Source organism: Ochotona princeps, chromosome 6, assembly GCF_030435755.1.
Source record: "Ochotona princeps isolate mOchPri1 chromosome 6, mOchPri1.hap1, whole genome shotgun sequence".
NCBI classification, from domain to species: Eukaryota; Metazoa; Chordata; class Mammalia; order Lagomorpha; family Ochotonidae; genus Ochotona; species Ochotona princeps.
This window is the reverse complement of record NC_080837.1, coordinates 4,462,257-4,479,119: the sequence shown is the minus strand read 5'-3', so window position 1 is coordinate 4,479,119 and position 16,863 is coordinate 4,462,257. Positions and strand designations below refer to the sequence as shown.

General features: G+C 60.0%; 1 protein-coding gene across 1 annotated transcript in view; it reads right to left on the bottom strand.

Moving 5' to 3' along the window:
• The window catches only part of LINGO1 (leucine rich repeat and Ig domain containing 1), a 136,996-nt gene extending 125,955 nt beyond the window's left edge, over positions 1-11,041 (bottom strand). Inside the window, exon 1 of the mRNA XM_058665309.1 lies at positions 10,651-11,041. The gene's annotated coding sequence lies outside the window, so the exon portion shown is untranslated. The remainder of the gene's footprint in view (positions 1-10,650) is intronic.
• Between the last annotated feature and the right edge of the window lie 5,822 nt (positions 11,042-16,863).

Here is a 16,863-nt window from a genome sequence, read left to right as displayed (position 1 = left end):
CCCAGCACAGCTCCCCGAGGGTCTCCCCTGTACCCCTCTCTGTTCCCTCCACAGAAACTGAGGACTACATTCCGAAACACATTCTCCACAGCCTCCCTGGCTCCCCTCTGCTGCCTGCCCACCCTCCTTATAGCCATGGCCCCTGGGTACCGTCAGCAGCTGGCATCAGTCTCATGCCTGACCCCAACGTCTCCCAAGAATACCTTCCAGTCACACTGGGCATCCTGTCCTCAGGGATAGAACTGGTCCTCTGAGCCGCTGCACCTGCTGTTCTCTGCCATGGATGCCCTTCCTCACTGCCTAGTCCCCAGTGTCATTCAGAATCCCTGACCCCTGATGTGGAGGACTGCTGGCAGGTCAGGCATTTGGGGGGTAGGTCCTGTTCTCTGACAGGTTGTGGAATGAATCAATGGGTTACCATAGCTCTCAGCCTGAGCAGGCACAGGGCAGAACCCTCCAGAGGCAGCTTCCCGCCCTCAGTCAGCAAACAGGTAGCAGGTGTCCCCTGGGGAATAACTAAGGCCAGAGTTCCTCACCAGGGTCCCCAAGAAGTTGGTGGTTATAAAACCAAAAGAGCTGGGATTAGCTGGGGCCCTGACTTAGAACAGGCTCCTCAAGGGGCTCACTTGAAGCACCCAGAGGAGGGAACAGGGCACAGGTGGGGCCGCTAGGGAACAGATCCTGTGGTCTCAGACCCTTGCATGAGTCACAGCAAGCACATGTGGCAGGGATAGGAAGGGAGCTGTCCACAACAGGTGGGCCAGGCTGACAGGGGGCAGGATGAGGGCACAGCCTACAGGGGGCCGAGGTTGCGGTGGGTAAGGGGCAGCCCCCTTGGGCTAGGGGTCAACCCTGCACACATGAACGGAGGTGAGGAGTCAAGTGGGTGCACAGCCCTGGGGCTGAGCAGTCCAGCCACGAGGCAGGGGCCTCAGTCCCAGCAGGAGTGGGCACTGGCTGCCCTACATTAGCATCCAGGCCATGCACCCTCTTGGGGGTCAGAATCACCACCTCCCACGGCACCCAGAGATGGCTGAGGAACCAGAGACCACAGTCTGAGCCCGGAGGCCAAGGCCACATGCCTCATGGACCCTCAGCAGCCCTGACCGCCCAGGGGCCTCTCAGCCTAGCCCCATCACACTGGTCACACTCAGCAATCCTTCATTTCACCAAGAGGCAGTGACTGGCAGCACAGGGCTCCAACAGCCTACCCTTCATGGCTGCTGATGCCCAGCGGCCACACAGGCCTCCCGGCAAACAGCTGGACCACTGGCAAGCACCGTCTGGTCAGGAAGGGCTTCCCAGAAGATTAAGAGCAAGATAGGCCCCCAGACTCATTCATATTCCAGTCTGGCTGCTGGCTCCAATATGGCTGAGAGGCACGAGGACAGGGGCAGCCCTTCAAGAACACCCGGCAATGATTCCACTCCGGTTTCAATTTATTTTCTATCATTAATGCTTTAAAAAAGCCCCCACATGCTCCACACACAGGGAAGGAGCACAGGGCTGGGAAGTGAGGATGGTGGAAGGATCCAGTAGAGGCGGAGCAGGCAGCAGGCCAGGGAACCCTGAGTTTCAGTTCCATACCATGGCCACCTGCTTGAAGAACCATCAGGCAAGTATGACCTTTATACACCAGTGGGGTTGCCGGCTCCTACTGTACCTGCTTGGCCCACCCCGTGGAAGGGTCTCCTGGGGGATCCATAGTCAAGGAGGGGAGTGACCTTAGAAGCTGGACATGTTGCCTCCCCTGAGGGAGAGGGGGTCCCCTGGATTGGTCCTGTTGTTCCAAGCTCGCTCTGCCATACTCCCAGCCACCTCCTCATTACCATGTGCCCTACACACTAAGAGAGACCTCTCAGATCCTGACCCAACCTACTCAGAACCCTATCAGGGTTCCTGCTAGCCTGAGATCAAGTTCAACAGCTCCCCAACCCCCACTGCATATGAAGCTCTCCCCAGCCATGCCATCTACCAGGGCAGCTGTGTCCGCAGCCTCGCCACTGCCCTGCAAGCATTTGTCATTACTTCCTGTCTCCTCCTCCTTGGCTATTCCACCCCTCTCCCGGCATGCCCCACTCTATGCACCTGCTACATCCACTGCCCACGCAGGTAGGGTTCAATGGGCAGCCCCTCGGAGACCCTTAGCTGACAAGCAAGTTCTGTGTTGGGGCACCCCCAAGGCTGGGTAGCAGGCCTGGCTCCCGGTGCACTTGTGATGCGGTCAGCAAACCCTAACAGGGTGCCTAGTACATGCTGGGGACACAGCAGCCACCCACTGGAACTGGGCTTCATCCCCCAGTGATGCACTCAGGGCACATGCACACTGGACAAGTGAATGCATGGGCACCTGACTTCATTGTAAATGGGAAAACTGAGGCTCAGTCAAGCAGAGTGACTCAAGCCAAAAGGTTAGAGTCCAAAACCAAAACAACAACAACAACAACAACAACAACAACAAAAGAGTGGATTTTCCTCCTCCTCCGTAATGTAAAGAAAATTGCTATTGCCAACTATCACAGCATAAAAGCAATTAGAGTTTGGGAGGGGATTCGGGCGGTACACGCCGACAAAGCGACAGGGCCAGTGCCCAGCACAGAAATTCCCCAGAATCATTTATATCAAACCAAAGGTGGGTGGGGATGGGGAGTAAAAAATTAAAAGCTGCAATTTCTTTCAGCAGAGATAGTACAGATAAAATATTTACCGCCTCCAAGAGAGGGGTCTAGGAGAGGCCACGGACACTCCTCCATCCCTGCCACCTGTTTCAACCCACACCCCTCCTCTCCCCAAGAAACGGGGCAAGAATGGGACACAGAGAAGACGGGGTACCCCTCAGCCTGCAGCCACAGGGGCTCAGGCCAAGGAAGAGAGAATCCCCCGCAGCGGCTTCACTCTTACCTCCTTCCCCTACACTAATGGCAAAACTCAGACCTCCCCAGAGCCTCAGCATCCGTACGTGTCCAGCAGCCGTTGTAGGCTTCATGTGGCCAAACAGGCACCACATGCCAAGTTCTCAGCACCATGCCCAACGCTTACAAGCATCCAACAGAGCCGTGGCTTCAGGCTTACCCTCAGGTGTGACCCTGCAGGTACCCGCACGCAGGTGCCAGCCCCCCACCAGTCACCCACCAAACACCCACGTGACACCTGTGAGCAAAGAGGTAGGGAGGCTCATTGTGCAGAGCCAGGATCTCCACAATTTTGTGTGCCTTAAGAAAGTTCCCTGCAAGAATGGGTCCCCCATCCCCCAGCCATCCTCCTGGGCCCACCAGATGGAGGCTGACACCGAGACCCAGGCAACAGTTTGGAGATTTAAAAAAAAAAAAAAAAAAAAAAAAAACCTGAGTGCAGAAGCAAGCTCTGGAAGGCAGCACGGGCCCAAAGCCCAGCCACATGGTTGACTAGCCAGGTGAACTGCTCTGTAACATGGTATCTGTAACATGGGACTAGAGGAGGCCATCTTGCAGGGCCAGGGAGAGCTTGCCAGTGAGTGCAGGAACACACACCTGGTGTCAGCCATGGCCGCGCTGCCTCCTGGACCTCCCCCACCCTGCAGCACCAAGTGAGCATAGGTTGGATGGGGTGTGGAGATCACAAGGACCAATCCACTCTCCTGGGACCATTCCCAGCCTACTTCCCAAGGAGCAAGGCAGCAAGGCACCCAGCAACTTGATCCTGCCTCTGGCTGTTGGGACAGTGAGGCCCATCCATCTTGTGTGCCCAGGAGACACAGCTGAACCCCCAGGCTCAGGGGCTGCCCTATACCCTCTCCTTCCCGGGTGCCAAGAACACCTAGGCTGGCTGCAGGGGCTAGCAGTGCCACAAGACCAGGACCAGATACCAAAGGGGTTTTGATGTCTGTTTTGTCATTTGCTCTCCCTCTGGTCACTGCCTCCCCTGGCACCTGACACCAATCAGAGCTGTGGCTGTCAGGGTGCCGTAGGGAGGCCTCGTTCTCTTGACTGATCAGCAACATGGTCCACACACGTGTGTATACATACATGAGCACACATACAAACACACACATACATGTGCACAGAGAAGGGCTGTAAGAGCCAGCCAGCAGGAACAGCCATCTCCTCTCTGCACCAGGGAGCCACCTAAGCCATGTGGCCTGGTGGCAGGGGACATACAACACACCAGACACCTGATTTGTTCCAGCGCTCTGCAGCGTGGTACTGGAGACCTGAGATGGGGCTGGTCATGCCCTGTGCCACTTTCCCTACCTGGAAGAGCATATGTGAGGCCACCTTCCAGTCCCAGGATTCTTGAGGGCCATACCTGCCTTGAGCTGATGGCTCTCCACAGGGAAATGAACCCCACCCCAGTGCCCCTGCCAGGCCAGGACTCCTGCTGCTGCCTGCCCAGTGCCCACTCTAAGGTGGCTGGAGTCCAGCAGCAGCCTCCCAAATTGAAAAAATTAACAAGAAGTTGTTGCAGATTCTCCTGATGCAATTTCTGATTCAGCCCCACAGCAAACAAAAGAGACGTTTCACCTAAAGAGGGCCACTTCCTGTTTCCACCCTGTACAAGGACAGAGGTAGAGCATAGCTTTAGGAGGGCGTGGGAGTAGGGGGACGAGGGTCCCACGCCAGCCACCCACCCTCCACTCCAAGGATGCCACACTAAGCTGCACCTGATCCCTAGGGTTTGGGCAGAAGTGTTTTATATTTTGGAGCTGGCTACTGATATCTTTAAAATGCTTCAGGGAGAAAAAAAAAGGACATAGGACGCCGTGGCCAAAAGTCAACAACTGTCCCACCCATGTGAAGGACACGTGGCAGCTCCCCATCCCATTCTCTGCCCATCCACAGCTCTGAAAATGGTCCTAACCAAAAAATAAAAAATAAAAAAAGTTGATAAATGCAGAAAAAAAGAACAGGCTTGGTCACATGATCCAAGAGCCCCACCAACCACACGGGCACCCCTAGCTTGGCTCACTAGAGCTGCTAAGTAGGTTAAGCAGCCCCCCTGCCATCTCCTTTATGTTACTGCCCGAGAAATTGCTGGTTGGCGGATTCTGCTGAGCCCCAGCTCCAGGTTTAAAAGCCTCGGCACCTGCTGACGGCAGCTGGAGCGCTTCACCCAGGCAACTACTGCCTGCAGCCACCGCCCAGCCAGCCTCCTCTCTGCTGGACAGCCCTGGGCTTGGGGAGAGCCAGGACACCGGGCCCAACGGCCACCACCTTCCCAGAGCCTAATTCTCTCTCTGACTTCGACAGAAAGGACGACAAGGTATTAGCCCAAAGAGGGATCAAACTCAGTATCTCACAGATGGGAAAGCAGAGATCTAAGACCAGGGCAGTCTGCTCACCACACAAGGAAGGAGAAGGAAGAGAAGCATGGGTGGGCCACACTTCCCCAGCCCAGGGGGCGAGGACCATGGAGGAAGTAGCTGGTGCCCCTCCTCAGTGGCTCCTAGCCAAGGAGAAACAGCTGTGAGACCACGGCAACCCAAGCAGGCCTGGCTGCTCCACACGGCTGCGGCCAGGTTCGCCTCCACCAATCAACACGGATGAGTTATTGGGACCCCAAATAATCAATCGCTAACTGCAGAATGAGGTCCGTGCCACCCCAGGAAAAGTGATGTGTGGCAGGTGTTGGGTGCCTCCCACAACTCCAGGGGTCCAGCAGCACCCTGCACTAACCCTGGGGATGGAAGCAGCAGGAAGGACTGCTGTCTGTGGCAAGGAGCCCTTGGCAGGAGAGCTGTCCACAACTCCGGGAGCTGCTGAGACTGATCCCATAGGGCCGCTGGGAAGGAAGCGGCAAAAGCCTTGGAGGAGGCCTCATGGGACACACCGCAAGCCCCGCTCCCACCATCAAGGGTGCCCCTGGGATCACCCAGGAGCTCAGTCAGACAGGCATGGTTCCCAAGCTCCAAAGCAACACAGAGGCACACAGTAGGTGTGCAGCCCAGCCTTTCAGCAGAGGCAGTCAGGAGGGGAGCAACCCATCTGAGCCTTGCCAGGCCAGCAGCATCTCAGGACAGGAAGAAAACCCAGGGGCAGGGAGCTGCAGCCTAGGGAGCAATGGAGAGCGGCAGGGAGGCAAGGGGGAGCCCTACAGGTGTGGGCAGCAGGTGCCCAGGAGTGGGCACCTGCCACTCACCCCAAGAGGACACAGGTGAGTCTTGCTCTGTCCCCAGCGCACCCAGCACAGCTGGGCCCAACAAGGGATCCTCAGAGGATGGCACGGGGACCTCCAAGGCTCATAGCCACAAAAGGGCTATACTGGGACTCCCTCCCAAGTGTAAAAGCACATGCTAATGGTATAGCCTCAAAAAACTGACTGGGGCCCGGCGCCATGGCCTAGCAGCTAAAGTCCTTGCCTTGAATGCACCGGGATCCCATATGGGCGCTGGTTCTAATCCCGGCAGCCCCACTTCCCATCCAGCTCCCTGCTTGTGGCCTGGGAAAACAGTTGAGGACGGCCCAAAGCTTTGGGACCCTGCACCGCATGGAAGACCCAGAGGAGGATCTGGGTTCCTGGCTTCGGATCAACGCAGCACCAGCCATTGTGGTCACTTACGGAGTGAATCATTAGACGGAAGATATTTCTCTCTGTGTCTCCTCCTCTCTGTATATTTGACTTTGCAATAAAAATAAATTTTTAAAAAATTGACTGGGGAGACAAACAGGGAGGCTGAGGTTTCTGAGGTCCTGACCAAGTTCACAGGCTGCAATGCCAGGCAGAGCCCCGCCTCCTCCTCATCCTGCCTCTCAGGGCTGCCTTGGGGTATCAGGGTATACCCTGAACTTCTCTGCCCCTCTCCCCACACGCACACGGAGGCTGCCCATCTCAGACTTCCCACCTGCTGGCATGGACTGGCTGAGCAGCTGGGACAGGGCACTGGCCACAGCATACCTGGGCACCACACCTGCCATAGAAGTCTCTAGCCGTCTGGACAGCAGAGGAAGGCACATCCACTCTACTCCACGTCCACCCACTAAAGCTTAGGAAGCCTAATCCTGGAGGCCAGAGGCAGGGTCAAGCCCATCTTGTTCACAGCCTCTACTTTCCCATCTGTGAAAGGGGCCTACTCACCAGCCTAGAAGTAGAAGGAACAGCATCCAAATGCAGTCCCAACAGGCACCCGAGCCCAGACTGCTGGCATCTCTATACCCCAAGACCTCAAAGGCAAGGAATCAACATGCTGTGGAGGCTCTGACATCACAGCACCACGCCATGCCACAGCCTGCAGACCTACAGGACCCTGAGGGGACGGGGAGGAGGGAGGGATGGGCTATGACCAGCACAGCTGGCCTGCAGTTAATTGGATCAGCCCTAGGCATGGAGCTGCCTGTCCAGCTGCCCTGACAGATGGGTGCTGGAGCTGGGCCCCCTGCCAAGGCCCAACCTCTGTGTCCAAACCAACCTGGACATGGAGAGCCCATTCTGGCCTCCTCCTGCCCTGACCCTGGGGCCAGGCAATAGCCACACAGATCTGGAAAGCCACGGTGGCAGCCACTATCTGTTCTCCAGCGGCTGACGCCTCCCCAGCCATGGCCATATGGCCCCATATGCTCCCTGACAGCTGGACTGTGGAACAACTACAGGGGGACAGGATTGGGAGGGACATTTCCGCAGGCACCCCCAAGGCCGCCCCACCCACTCCCGGCCAGCAGGCTACAGGCTGGAGGGCCCTGAGCCCCACTACTCTGTGACCCTGGGGGAGTCACCCAGGTCACTTGCGAGGTTATAAACTCCAGATACCCAGAGAGACAAACAAATGCACCCACTTTGCAGACCCAGAAAACGGTCTCCCCAAGAGCCTTGGGGCTTGCTCAGTGTATATGGTCACAGTATGATCGCCACCTCCCCACAGCTCCATGCTAGCACCAACAATGGCTGAAACCTCCACCCGACTCAGATGACCAACTGACCGACATGGCCACGGCCAGGTCCTCACCCCAGGCCAAAACACTGCCCCTTCCACAGGCAAGGGATCCACACACGCCCTTTGGCCTTCCCGGAGAAGACAGGCAGGTGCCTGCCCCTGCTGTGGGTGGTGGCCTCCATCACCCTGGTTGCCCACAGCAGTCACAGGGCTGCCTCCCCACTTCTGGCTTCCCGGCCATGCCCTCCGAGACCAGGGCCTGACCTCACATGTGGGCCGGCCTGCATCCGCACATTCTCAACAGGAGCCCAACTGTCAAACCAGGAAACACCTTCCAATGTGGAGCGAGACTCCCAGGTGGAGGGGTCTAGGCAGTGGGGAGCATGGAGCTCCCATAAGCCCACAGAAAGCGTTCTGAGACTTGCTGGGGCAGGTGTCCCATCACCCTGAAGGAGCCCTGAGTGACTGCCCCTTAGCAAGTCACCCCAAGCCCACCACATGCAACAGCTTCCCACAGCTGACACCTCTCTCTCACAGGGGAGGGGCAGGGCCCAGGGGACCACACCCCCAAAATTCAGGGGATTGGGGCAAGAGGAGAGGCCATCTTCCTGGAGGAAGCAGACAGAAGAGGGGCTGGCAGTACCCAACTTGTCACCCCTGGCTGCTTCAACCAGGGGCCAAAGATTAGCTCTGTTATCCCTCCACCAGGACTTGGGACAGCAGATGAGGGGCTGCCCCTGTAGGAGGCAGGGGCTAGAGGAACAGGGCACATAGCCCTCCCCTGGGTCAAAGAACCAGGGAAGGACTCCAGCTGGTCTTGCCCAGGGAGGTGGAGCCAGCCATAGTCCAGCCCTTGACCCCCATCTGGGCAGAAGGGGCTAAGAAAGGCGGGGCAGGGAGTGACCCAGAGTCGGTGGTGGCTAGGGCAGGCGGGGCAGACCTGAGGAGGAGAAGCTGGCCCAGCCGACTCAGGAAGCGCTCCAGGGTGCTGCAAGCCCAGCCCCATCGCTTGCAGGATAAGACAGGAAGACATTGTCACTCCAGGCAACAGCTCTCATCCCCAAAGGACTCCAAGAGCCTGAGTGGGGGGGGGTGGGAGGAGGGAGGAGAGGCAGGGGTCACAAGGGCCTGTCCTGTGCCCGGGTGCGCCCTTGGGGAGGAAGCAGCCCAAGGAGCCGCCAGAGCCTCTTCCCCTTGGCCAGGTAGCCAGGGCATGCTGGGACTTCCACGGGTCTCCCAGGCCCCCCAAGACTGAGTTCTGGACAAAGGTCTCAAAAAATAACAGGATGGGTCTTGCACAGGAAAGAGAGAAGAATAGGGCCAGGGACGCCCAGCTGGGCGGGAGTACCTGGCATGAGCCTGACTTGCCAGCACTGAACAACCCACCTGATACCTCGAGGCTGAGCACAAGAGGGCAAGCCAGTTGCAAGGGCAGGGGAAAATCAGGGACTTTGCTACACAATTTCTGGCTGTGAGTGGATGCCCCATCCGGGAAGCTATTGGGGACAGGTCCCAAGTCCACGGCCAAGTCAGAGGCACCCTCCAGGCACCCTGTCTACCCAGCACTGGGCCCCTTCACAGCACAAGGGGCTGCTGGGCTGCTGGGGTGGGAGCAGGGCTTAACCCTAAAGGCCAAGCAAAGACACACACACTGCCAGGCCTACCCAGACACCAGCGCCTCTACACTGCCTACAGACTCAAACACTGAGGCAGTTGTGGGTGTCCTCAGAAGCGCTGCCCCCTAAGAAATTGCAATCTGCAAGGAGTCATGTGCAAGCAGTTATCCCAGAAGGCTTCCTGGAGGAGGAAGCAAGGAAGAGCTGTATAGAGCGCGTGGTCCTGTGGGTGGGTGGAGAGGGGCACAGAGCCCTCTGCACTGGCTGAGCCGGCCGGGTGGTTCCAAAGCCCAGGAGCAGAGTAAGGGGGTGTCTACCGAGGCAAGAGAGGCGTTGCACAGCCGCGGTCTCAAGGCCCAAGATGAGGCAGATGGGGTAACCCCCTACCTGGCCCGCGCAGGGGTTAGGGCACAGCGCCAGACTGGCGACCCCTCCCAGCCCTGCCTGCATTCCACGCCTGGCAGGGTGCACCTTGCACCTAATTGTCCTCGGGCCGCGCCCGTCCAGCGAAGAAACGGCGCAGGAGACAAGCAAAGGCACACAGGGGCACGTCCCTTACCGCCCCCAACTACCACTATCACAACCCCGCCTGGTTACGGGTACCCGGCTCCCGGGCCTCACGGGGAGGAGGACCGTAACCACTCGGTCCCCTTCTGACCCTGATGGGGTCACCGGAGCCCGGAGCGGCTCCAGCGCGGCGCCGCAGGGCTGGCCGGCAGTCCCGGAGAGCTGGCAGAGAAGCAGGTGCACTCCTGCGGCCAGCCGCTCCACTCTGCCCTCCGGGCGTCCCCTCTGGAAGGAGGCCAGAGTTCCGCCCACAAAGAGCTTCCCCGCCCCTCCCGGCCCGCCGCGCCCCGAGGGGGGCTCCGCAAAGTTGCTCCAAGTCGTGGGGGTTCGGGGCAGCTGGGGCGGGATGAGGCGGGGCCGCGCGCGGGCGGCTGAGCGGTCACGGCCTAAGGTGCTGAGCGCGCACACACACACCCGCCCCCCCAACCTCCAGCTGCGTGCACGAGCGCCCTCCACGGACGCGCACTCGCCGCCCGCACCGCTGCCCCCAGGCTCCCGCCCAATCAGCGGCGGTGCACAAGGCGCTGCCGGCGCCCAGACCCCCGGCTGCCCGGCCTGCGCCCCTGCAACCCCAGCCACCCACCTCCCGCCACCGCCGCAGCGGCCCAACCGGGCCTCACTCACCGTCCGGGGCGCGCCGTCCGCGCGCGGCTCCGCTCCGGGCCCGCATCGCCCCCGGCTCGGCTGCGCTCCAGTGCCGGCTCCGGTTCTGCTGCCCGCTCCACACGGCTCGGCTCCGAGATGGTGGCAGCGGCGCGAGCCAGGCAGGGAGGGCGTGTGCGCGCGGGAGAGCGCGGCGTGTGCGTGTGTGCGCGGGAGGGTCCCGCGCGCCCCGGCGCGCCCCGCTCCTGCCTCCCGCTCGACGCGCTGCGATGCCGGCAGAATCCCTAACGCGCGCTCCCGGGCGCTCCCACCCGCACACACACACACACCGAGCGCGCTAGGGCCCGCCGCCGCCTTCGCCTCACGCCGGCCCCGCACTCCCGGGCTCGCCCCGCCGGGACAATCACAAAGCACCCCCGCCCCAGCCCCCCGTAAGGCGGCCCTGCGCCCTCTGCCGGGCCGGCCACTTCACGTGCCCTGTCGCTCCCCGTGGGGACTGCACGGACACCCCACTACTCCGCCACGCCGGGCCGGCTCCCAGACCCGGGAGGCCCCCAGACCCGGGATCCCGGCTCTGCTTCCGGCGCTCCCGCCAGCAGGCGCCGGCTCCCTCCCCTGCGCCTCCGCCCGCGCCCCTTCTCCCCTCAGCCTCCGCCACCTCTCCGCTTCTTCCCGGTTCGCCTGCCGCTGCCCACCCCTCCTCTCCTTGCCACCCGACCCTGTCCCCCCACCCTCTCGTCTGTCGCCGCCGCCCTCTCCCGCGCCCCTTCCCCGCTGCGCGCGCCGCCTCTCACATCCTCCGCATTACACCGGCGCGGTTCGCGGGGCCCGGGTTCTAGCGCGCGCTGGGCGGCGAAGGCAGCCGCCGCGCCCCAGGCCTGGCCGCCCCCTGCGCTTTCCGCTCGCTCCGCGGCGGGGCCCCGGGCTCCGGCCTGGCGAGTTGGCGACGTCTGGGCAGCCGGCGACACCTCACATCTCGCCAGGGCTTAAAGGCATAGCGCACCCGCTCCACCTGCCCCACCCCAGGGCGCCGGAGGGCGACCGGGCCGCGCGGGAACAGCCCGGGCGGTGGCGCGGGAGGGGATGCCCGGTCCACCACACCGCTGAGCCCGGCCTGGAGGTGAGTGGAGAAGAGGGCAGCGGGAAGCTGACCTGACCCAGGCCATCCAGGGGGCGCTCGGCGGTCGTTGGCGGCTCCTGTGCTGGGAGCCCTGGGCTGCAGGGCCAGCGGAAGAGGGACAGGGAAGCAGCAGCTGTCCAGAGCTGAAGATCACCTGCTCGGCTGGGCGCACGGGACCGAGGGGGCCTCTCACCCCTGCTGTGTGACCTTGAGCAAACTCTGACCCCTCTGCGCACCTCGCATTACCCTTTTATTCCCTGCATCCTCGCTGGAGCTCTTCCCAATTCCCATATTTCTGAGGGGGCCAGGACTTGCCTTGAACCCCATCTCTTCATTGTCCGCGGGATCTGGGGCGCTGCTGGTGCACTCCTCGCTATACTGCCTAGCCGGGCCTGGCTGCCTTCTCCCTCCAGGACCTGGTGGGGATGACACTCTACAGTTTGCAAAGCGACCACCTTCCCAGGCTGTCACCCACCCCCTGGGAAGTCAAGTGCACCCCCTTGTTCTGGGCAGCCTGGTTTCCTGGCTCCCCTCACAGACAGGCCTTGTACCTCCCCAGCACCTGCAAACAGAAACTTTTCATTGAATAAATGTCCACAATGTTATGCCCCTCCCTTGCAGCCACCTGGAACAAGGATGACTTAAACATTCCACTACCATTGGAGAAGGAGGGGGGCAGGAGCTGTGACTGTGGAGGAGGTTCAGGAGAGCTTCCCGGAGGAGGTGACATGCTATTGGAAGTTTTGTAGGAGTTAGCCAGGCAGGGAGGAACAGAATGGGCGTCCGCAGGCTGGAGGCCTGGAAGTGGGACATTGCGGGGTGATGGGCATGGGGAGAGGGGGACTGGCCAAAGCCTTGGATTGAGGAGTCTCAGCTTTGAAAGCAGCAGCAAGGCTGTCCGTTGGCAAATCAAGGTGGAAACCGCCACCCTGTGCAGGGCGGTAGCTAAAGGTTCCCTAAGCCCTGCTGCTTGGGAAGGAGGGAGGGCTTCCCTGTCCTTCCAACCCTGAGCCCGTCTCGGCTGCAGTCTAGGACCAGGTGCAGCACACACGCCCCCTGCTGACGGGAGGTGGAAGTGATGCAAGAAGCCCAGGTGGCCAGGGGCGCGGGAGCCAAGGCCGAGGTGGGGTTCAGGGTGCTGCGGGAAGGAGTCCTGCAGAGTGCCTCCTGTCCCCGCCAGGGTTTTAGGTCCAGGAAGCTCCAGGGCCAGTTTCAGCCTCAGTGGCTACCTCACGAGGAATCCCCATCACCCAGCTTGGGCACAGCAAGCATCTCCTCTGTCCTGGCCATCTTCCTCCTGCCCTTCCTGCAGGCTTCACAGGGGCTCCAGGGAGATGAGCTCACAGCGGTTGCCCGCACTGGCTCGACAAACCACCTGACAAGCCTTCCCAGGGTGTTCAGGCGGCCCCAAGGGAAGGAAAACAGAGACAAACAGCCTTTCCCTGGAGTCCCTGACATGCATGCAGAGCAGCGGCCCTGGGCTGCAACCCCTTCCCCCTCTCCCATTTGCTCATCCTGGGAGCCGCACAGCCTGGGTGTCTATGATTGGGGATTTAATTTAACCCAGCTTTGCTGTGCAAACTGCAAGAAGTAACTCACCTGCTCTGAGCTTTAACAACCTCTCTCAAGTGTCGGGGGACAAGCTGGCATCCCCCTACAGGGTTGAGGAGCCTGAGTCTGGATCAGCAGTGGGCAGGTACACTGGTCTCTCTGGGGTCCCCCTGTGCCCCCTCCCAGCAGGCCCAGAGTGGGTTCTGGGGTATGAACTGAGAGCCGGTGTTCCTCGCTGCTTCCATGAGGGTGTGTGGCTGGTACAGATCTGCTGTGTTGCCAGGCATGGGACCAGGGGGTGGTGCCTGATGTGAGAAGTTGGGAAAGGCTTTCTGCCGTAGGGTGTGACATTGGACCCAGCACCAGCAGATTGAGGAGATGTGAACTCAGAGAAGTAGGGGTGCCAGCAGAACAGACAGCACATGCAAAGGCCATGTGGGGAGAGAAGGTTCCACGTGGCTGGCCAGGGGATTTGAACTGGCCATGCTGCAGGTAGCATGGGGCTGGAACGTGGGTTCTGCAAGGTCCTGCAGGGTGGGGGGCAGGGGCGGGGAGCGGGCTTAGCCTGGAATCGTTGAGCTAGCACTGGAGGTTCTAAGCAGAGGTTACCACTGCCTGCTGCCCCTCCACCTGCAACCCAGCACCCTATACCAGAGAACACTTTGCCCACAAGACAAGGATGTCCTGGGGACTCAGGCATGGCGCCAGAGGCGGCCGCACAGTGAGGGCAACCAAGAGTATTTGGTTTGGCCACTGGAGGTACCTACCCTCCCTGCAAAGCAAAGACTGGATGATCAGCTCTGGCTAGGCCTAAGCTGCTCCTGGGACAAGGGGCTGGAGGAGTCACCACAGGCCCCAGGGAGCTGGAGGGCACAGTGGAGCAGAGGGGCTGCCAAGGCCTGCTGCAGACCTGCGCCCTTCATCACTCCTCTGCTCCAGGTTTGCCTTTGCCAGGGAAGGCAAGTATCTAAACAAGTACTTATTCATTTCTTGGAGGAGTAGAATATCCACTACAGTTCAGCTCCCCAGGTGCCCACAACAGCTGGGAATGGGCTGGGCCAAAGCCAGGAGCCAGAAACTCCATCTGGGTCCCCTCTGTAGGTGGCAGCAAGGACTGGGCCTGAGCCGGCATCACTGCCTCCCAGGGTGCGGATTGGCGGGAAGCTGGAGTTGAAGCAGGGTTAGGACTCCAGTCCAGGCAATCCTGTGTGCCCAGCGCCAGCCCTTGCACTCCCATGTCCCTAGTACCAGCCCTTGCACTCCCGTGTGCCCAGCACCAGCCCTTGTACTCCTCCTGGAAGGCTTCCAACCTCCAACGTACCCCCACCTCCAGGGCCATCTCCTGTTGCCTCTGTACAGCCTAGGACAGCAGGACATGATCTGTCTTCATTCCACAGCAGAACACAGGGCCAGCATGGACTTGAGAGGACGTGAGGTGGCCCAGCAAGCTAGGCTGCCATCTGCTATGCTAACATTCTATATGGGCTCTCATTCCCACCCTGCCCGGTTCAAGTCTGACTGCTCCACCTCCAAATCCAGCTCCCTGCTTGTGGCCTGGGAAAGCAGTCAAGAACAGCCCAAAGCCTTGGGATCCTGCACCTGCATGGGAGACCCGGAAGAGCTCCTGGCTCCTGGCTTCGAATCTGCTTAGCTCTTGCCATTTTAGTCACTTGGGGAGTGAATTATTGGACGAAAGATCTTCCTCTTTGTCTCTCCTCCTCTCTGTAAATCTAACTTTCCAATAACTCTTTAAAAAGAAGAAGCATCCACACTGTGGAAGATGGAAGGAAGGAGGGGTGAGGGTTAGGGGCAGATCCCCAGGATAGTAGGGAGAGCTGTGGGCAGTGGGAGGAGCTTCAGGCATGTGGCTGCCTCCTCTGCTCCTGGGGAGGAAGCTCAGAGAGTGATCTCGGGGAGAATGGGGGAGCTGGAGACAGTGCAGAGTGAGGAGACAGCACGTGGCCAGAATCGGGGTGAACAGTGCAGCCGGAGGGTGGGCCCCAAAGCTGGACGGCACAGCTGCTGGGAGCTGACCCCTGCCACACTTCTTGAGCTCATCCCAGGTCCTGAAGGTGACTGTCTTGTGGGCTCTGCACAGGGGTTCCCAGCTGCCAGGACGCTGGAGACTGAGCAACCACCTTCCCCTTCCCAAGGCCGTGCCTCACCAGGAGCAGCTGAGTGCAAGCCCCAATCCACAAGTGCTCAGAGGCATCAAGTGACTTGCCCAGTGCTGCACAGCAGAATATGTAGCAGGTCAGGACCTGGCAGACCAGAGCCCCAGTTGGTTGGGACAGGCAGCCTAGCACTGAACCCAAGGCAGAAGGGGAGGAGGGGCTTTCCTTCTCTCCCCATTCCACAGATGGACAAACTGGGGTCAGAAAAAGGTCAAAAGGTTTCTGATGGCCTCAGTAGGGTTCTGGATCCAGAGTACTGTCTCTTCCTGCCTGAGACCTTTCCAGGCCCAAACCAGGTCTCAGTGTACAGGGACTAGGCAGGGTGGACATTGACCCACATTTCCCCAGGCCAGAGTACAGTGTCCGTCCTTGGCCAGGCCCAATCCTGGTGTGAACAGGTCTTGGCAGAACTGGGCTGGCTGGGCAGGCTGGCGTCTGACTGCCACAGCGAAGCAAACATACGGGAAGGAAATCAATTTGAGTGTTTGATTAATTTTAATTTTTAATTTGCATGGGGAGTAATGCACCCCATTTGCCACTGTACACTCACTGTGAGCGCTGGCACTCGCCCTCTGCCACCTGCCACTGAAGCCATGGAGGCGGCTTCCTACCCTGCTGTGGGGCCACCCAGGCTGCCTTCCCCTCCCCACCACAGACTCCGCCCCTTCTGCGTGCACACTGACATGAATGGGTCCCTTCCCAGGCCTCTCTGGGAGTATAGGGAGCTGTGAATGGGCTCAGTCAGAGGCAAGCTTCATCTGAGACACCTCCTTCTCCTTCCTCCTGTTGCACCCAGGTCCTCTGCCCCTGCCCACCCTGCATGGAGAAAGCGGAGTGAGAAGAGGGGTTCCCTTGCTCCAAACTGGAGGAGAGCCGGCAGCACACAGAGGCAGCCACTTCTCCCCTCCCATTTTACAGATGGGAGTGTTGACACGCTGGAAGCACAGTGACCTGCCCCTGGCCCCACACTGAGTCGTCCATGGAAGCTGGACTCAGAAGCCAGGTCTCCTCTGCAGCCCAGGTGTGTATCCTGGGGACAGCTCAGCCAAGGCCAAGCTCCCTGAACGGCCCAGGCCCAGCAAGGTGGCTGACCTCCCCACCACCTGGAGTCCCACCTGGACGTGGCCATGGAGCAAGCGTGGCTGTGACTGGAACCAGCAGCCACTCTGCCATTCTGGCGCACTTGGCTCCAAGACAAAGTACACGTTTGATGCACATTAAAGCATTCTCTAACCACGGGGCAGGCTGGCACCCAGGTGGGAGAGGGAAAGCCGGAGAAATTGTGCAAGAAGGGGTAGCCAAGGAGACAATGGTTAGTTGCCTGAAGAAAAAAATTTTATTTATTTGAAAGAATGAGAGGTCTTCCACCCACTGGTTCACTCCCCAAGT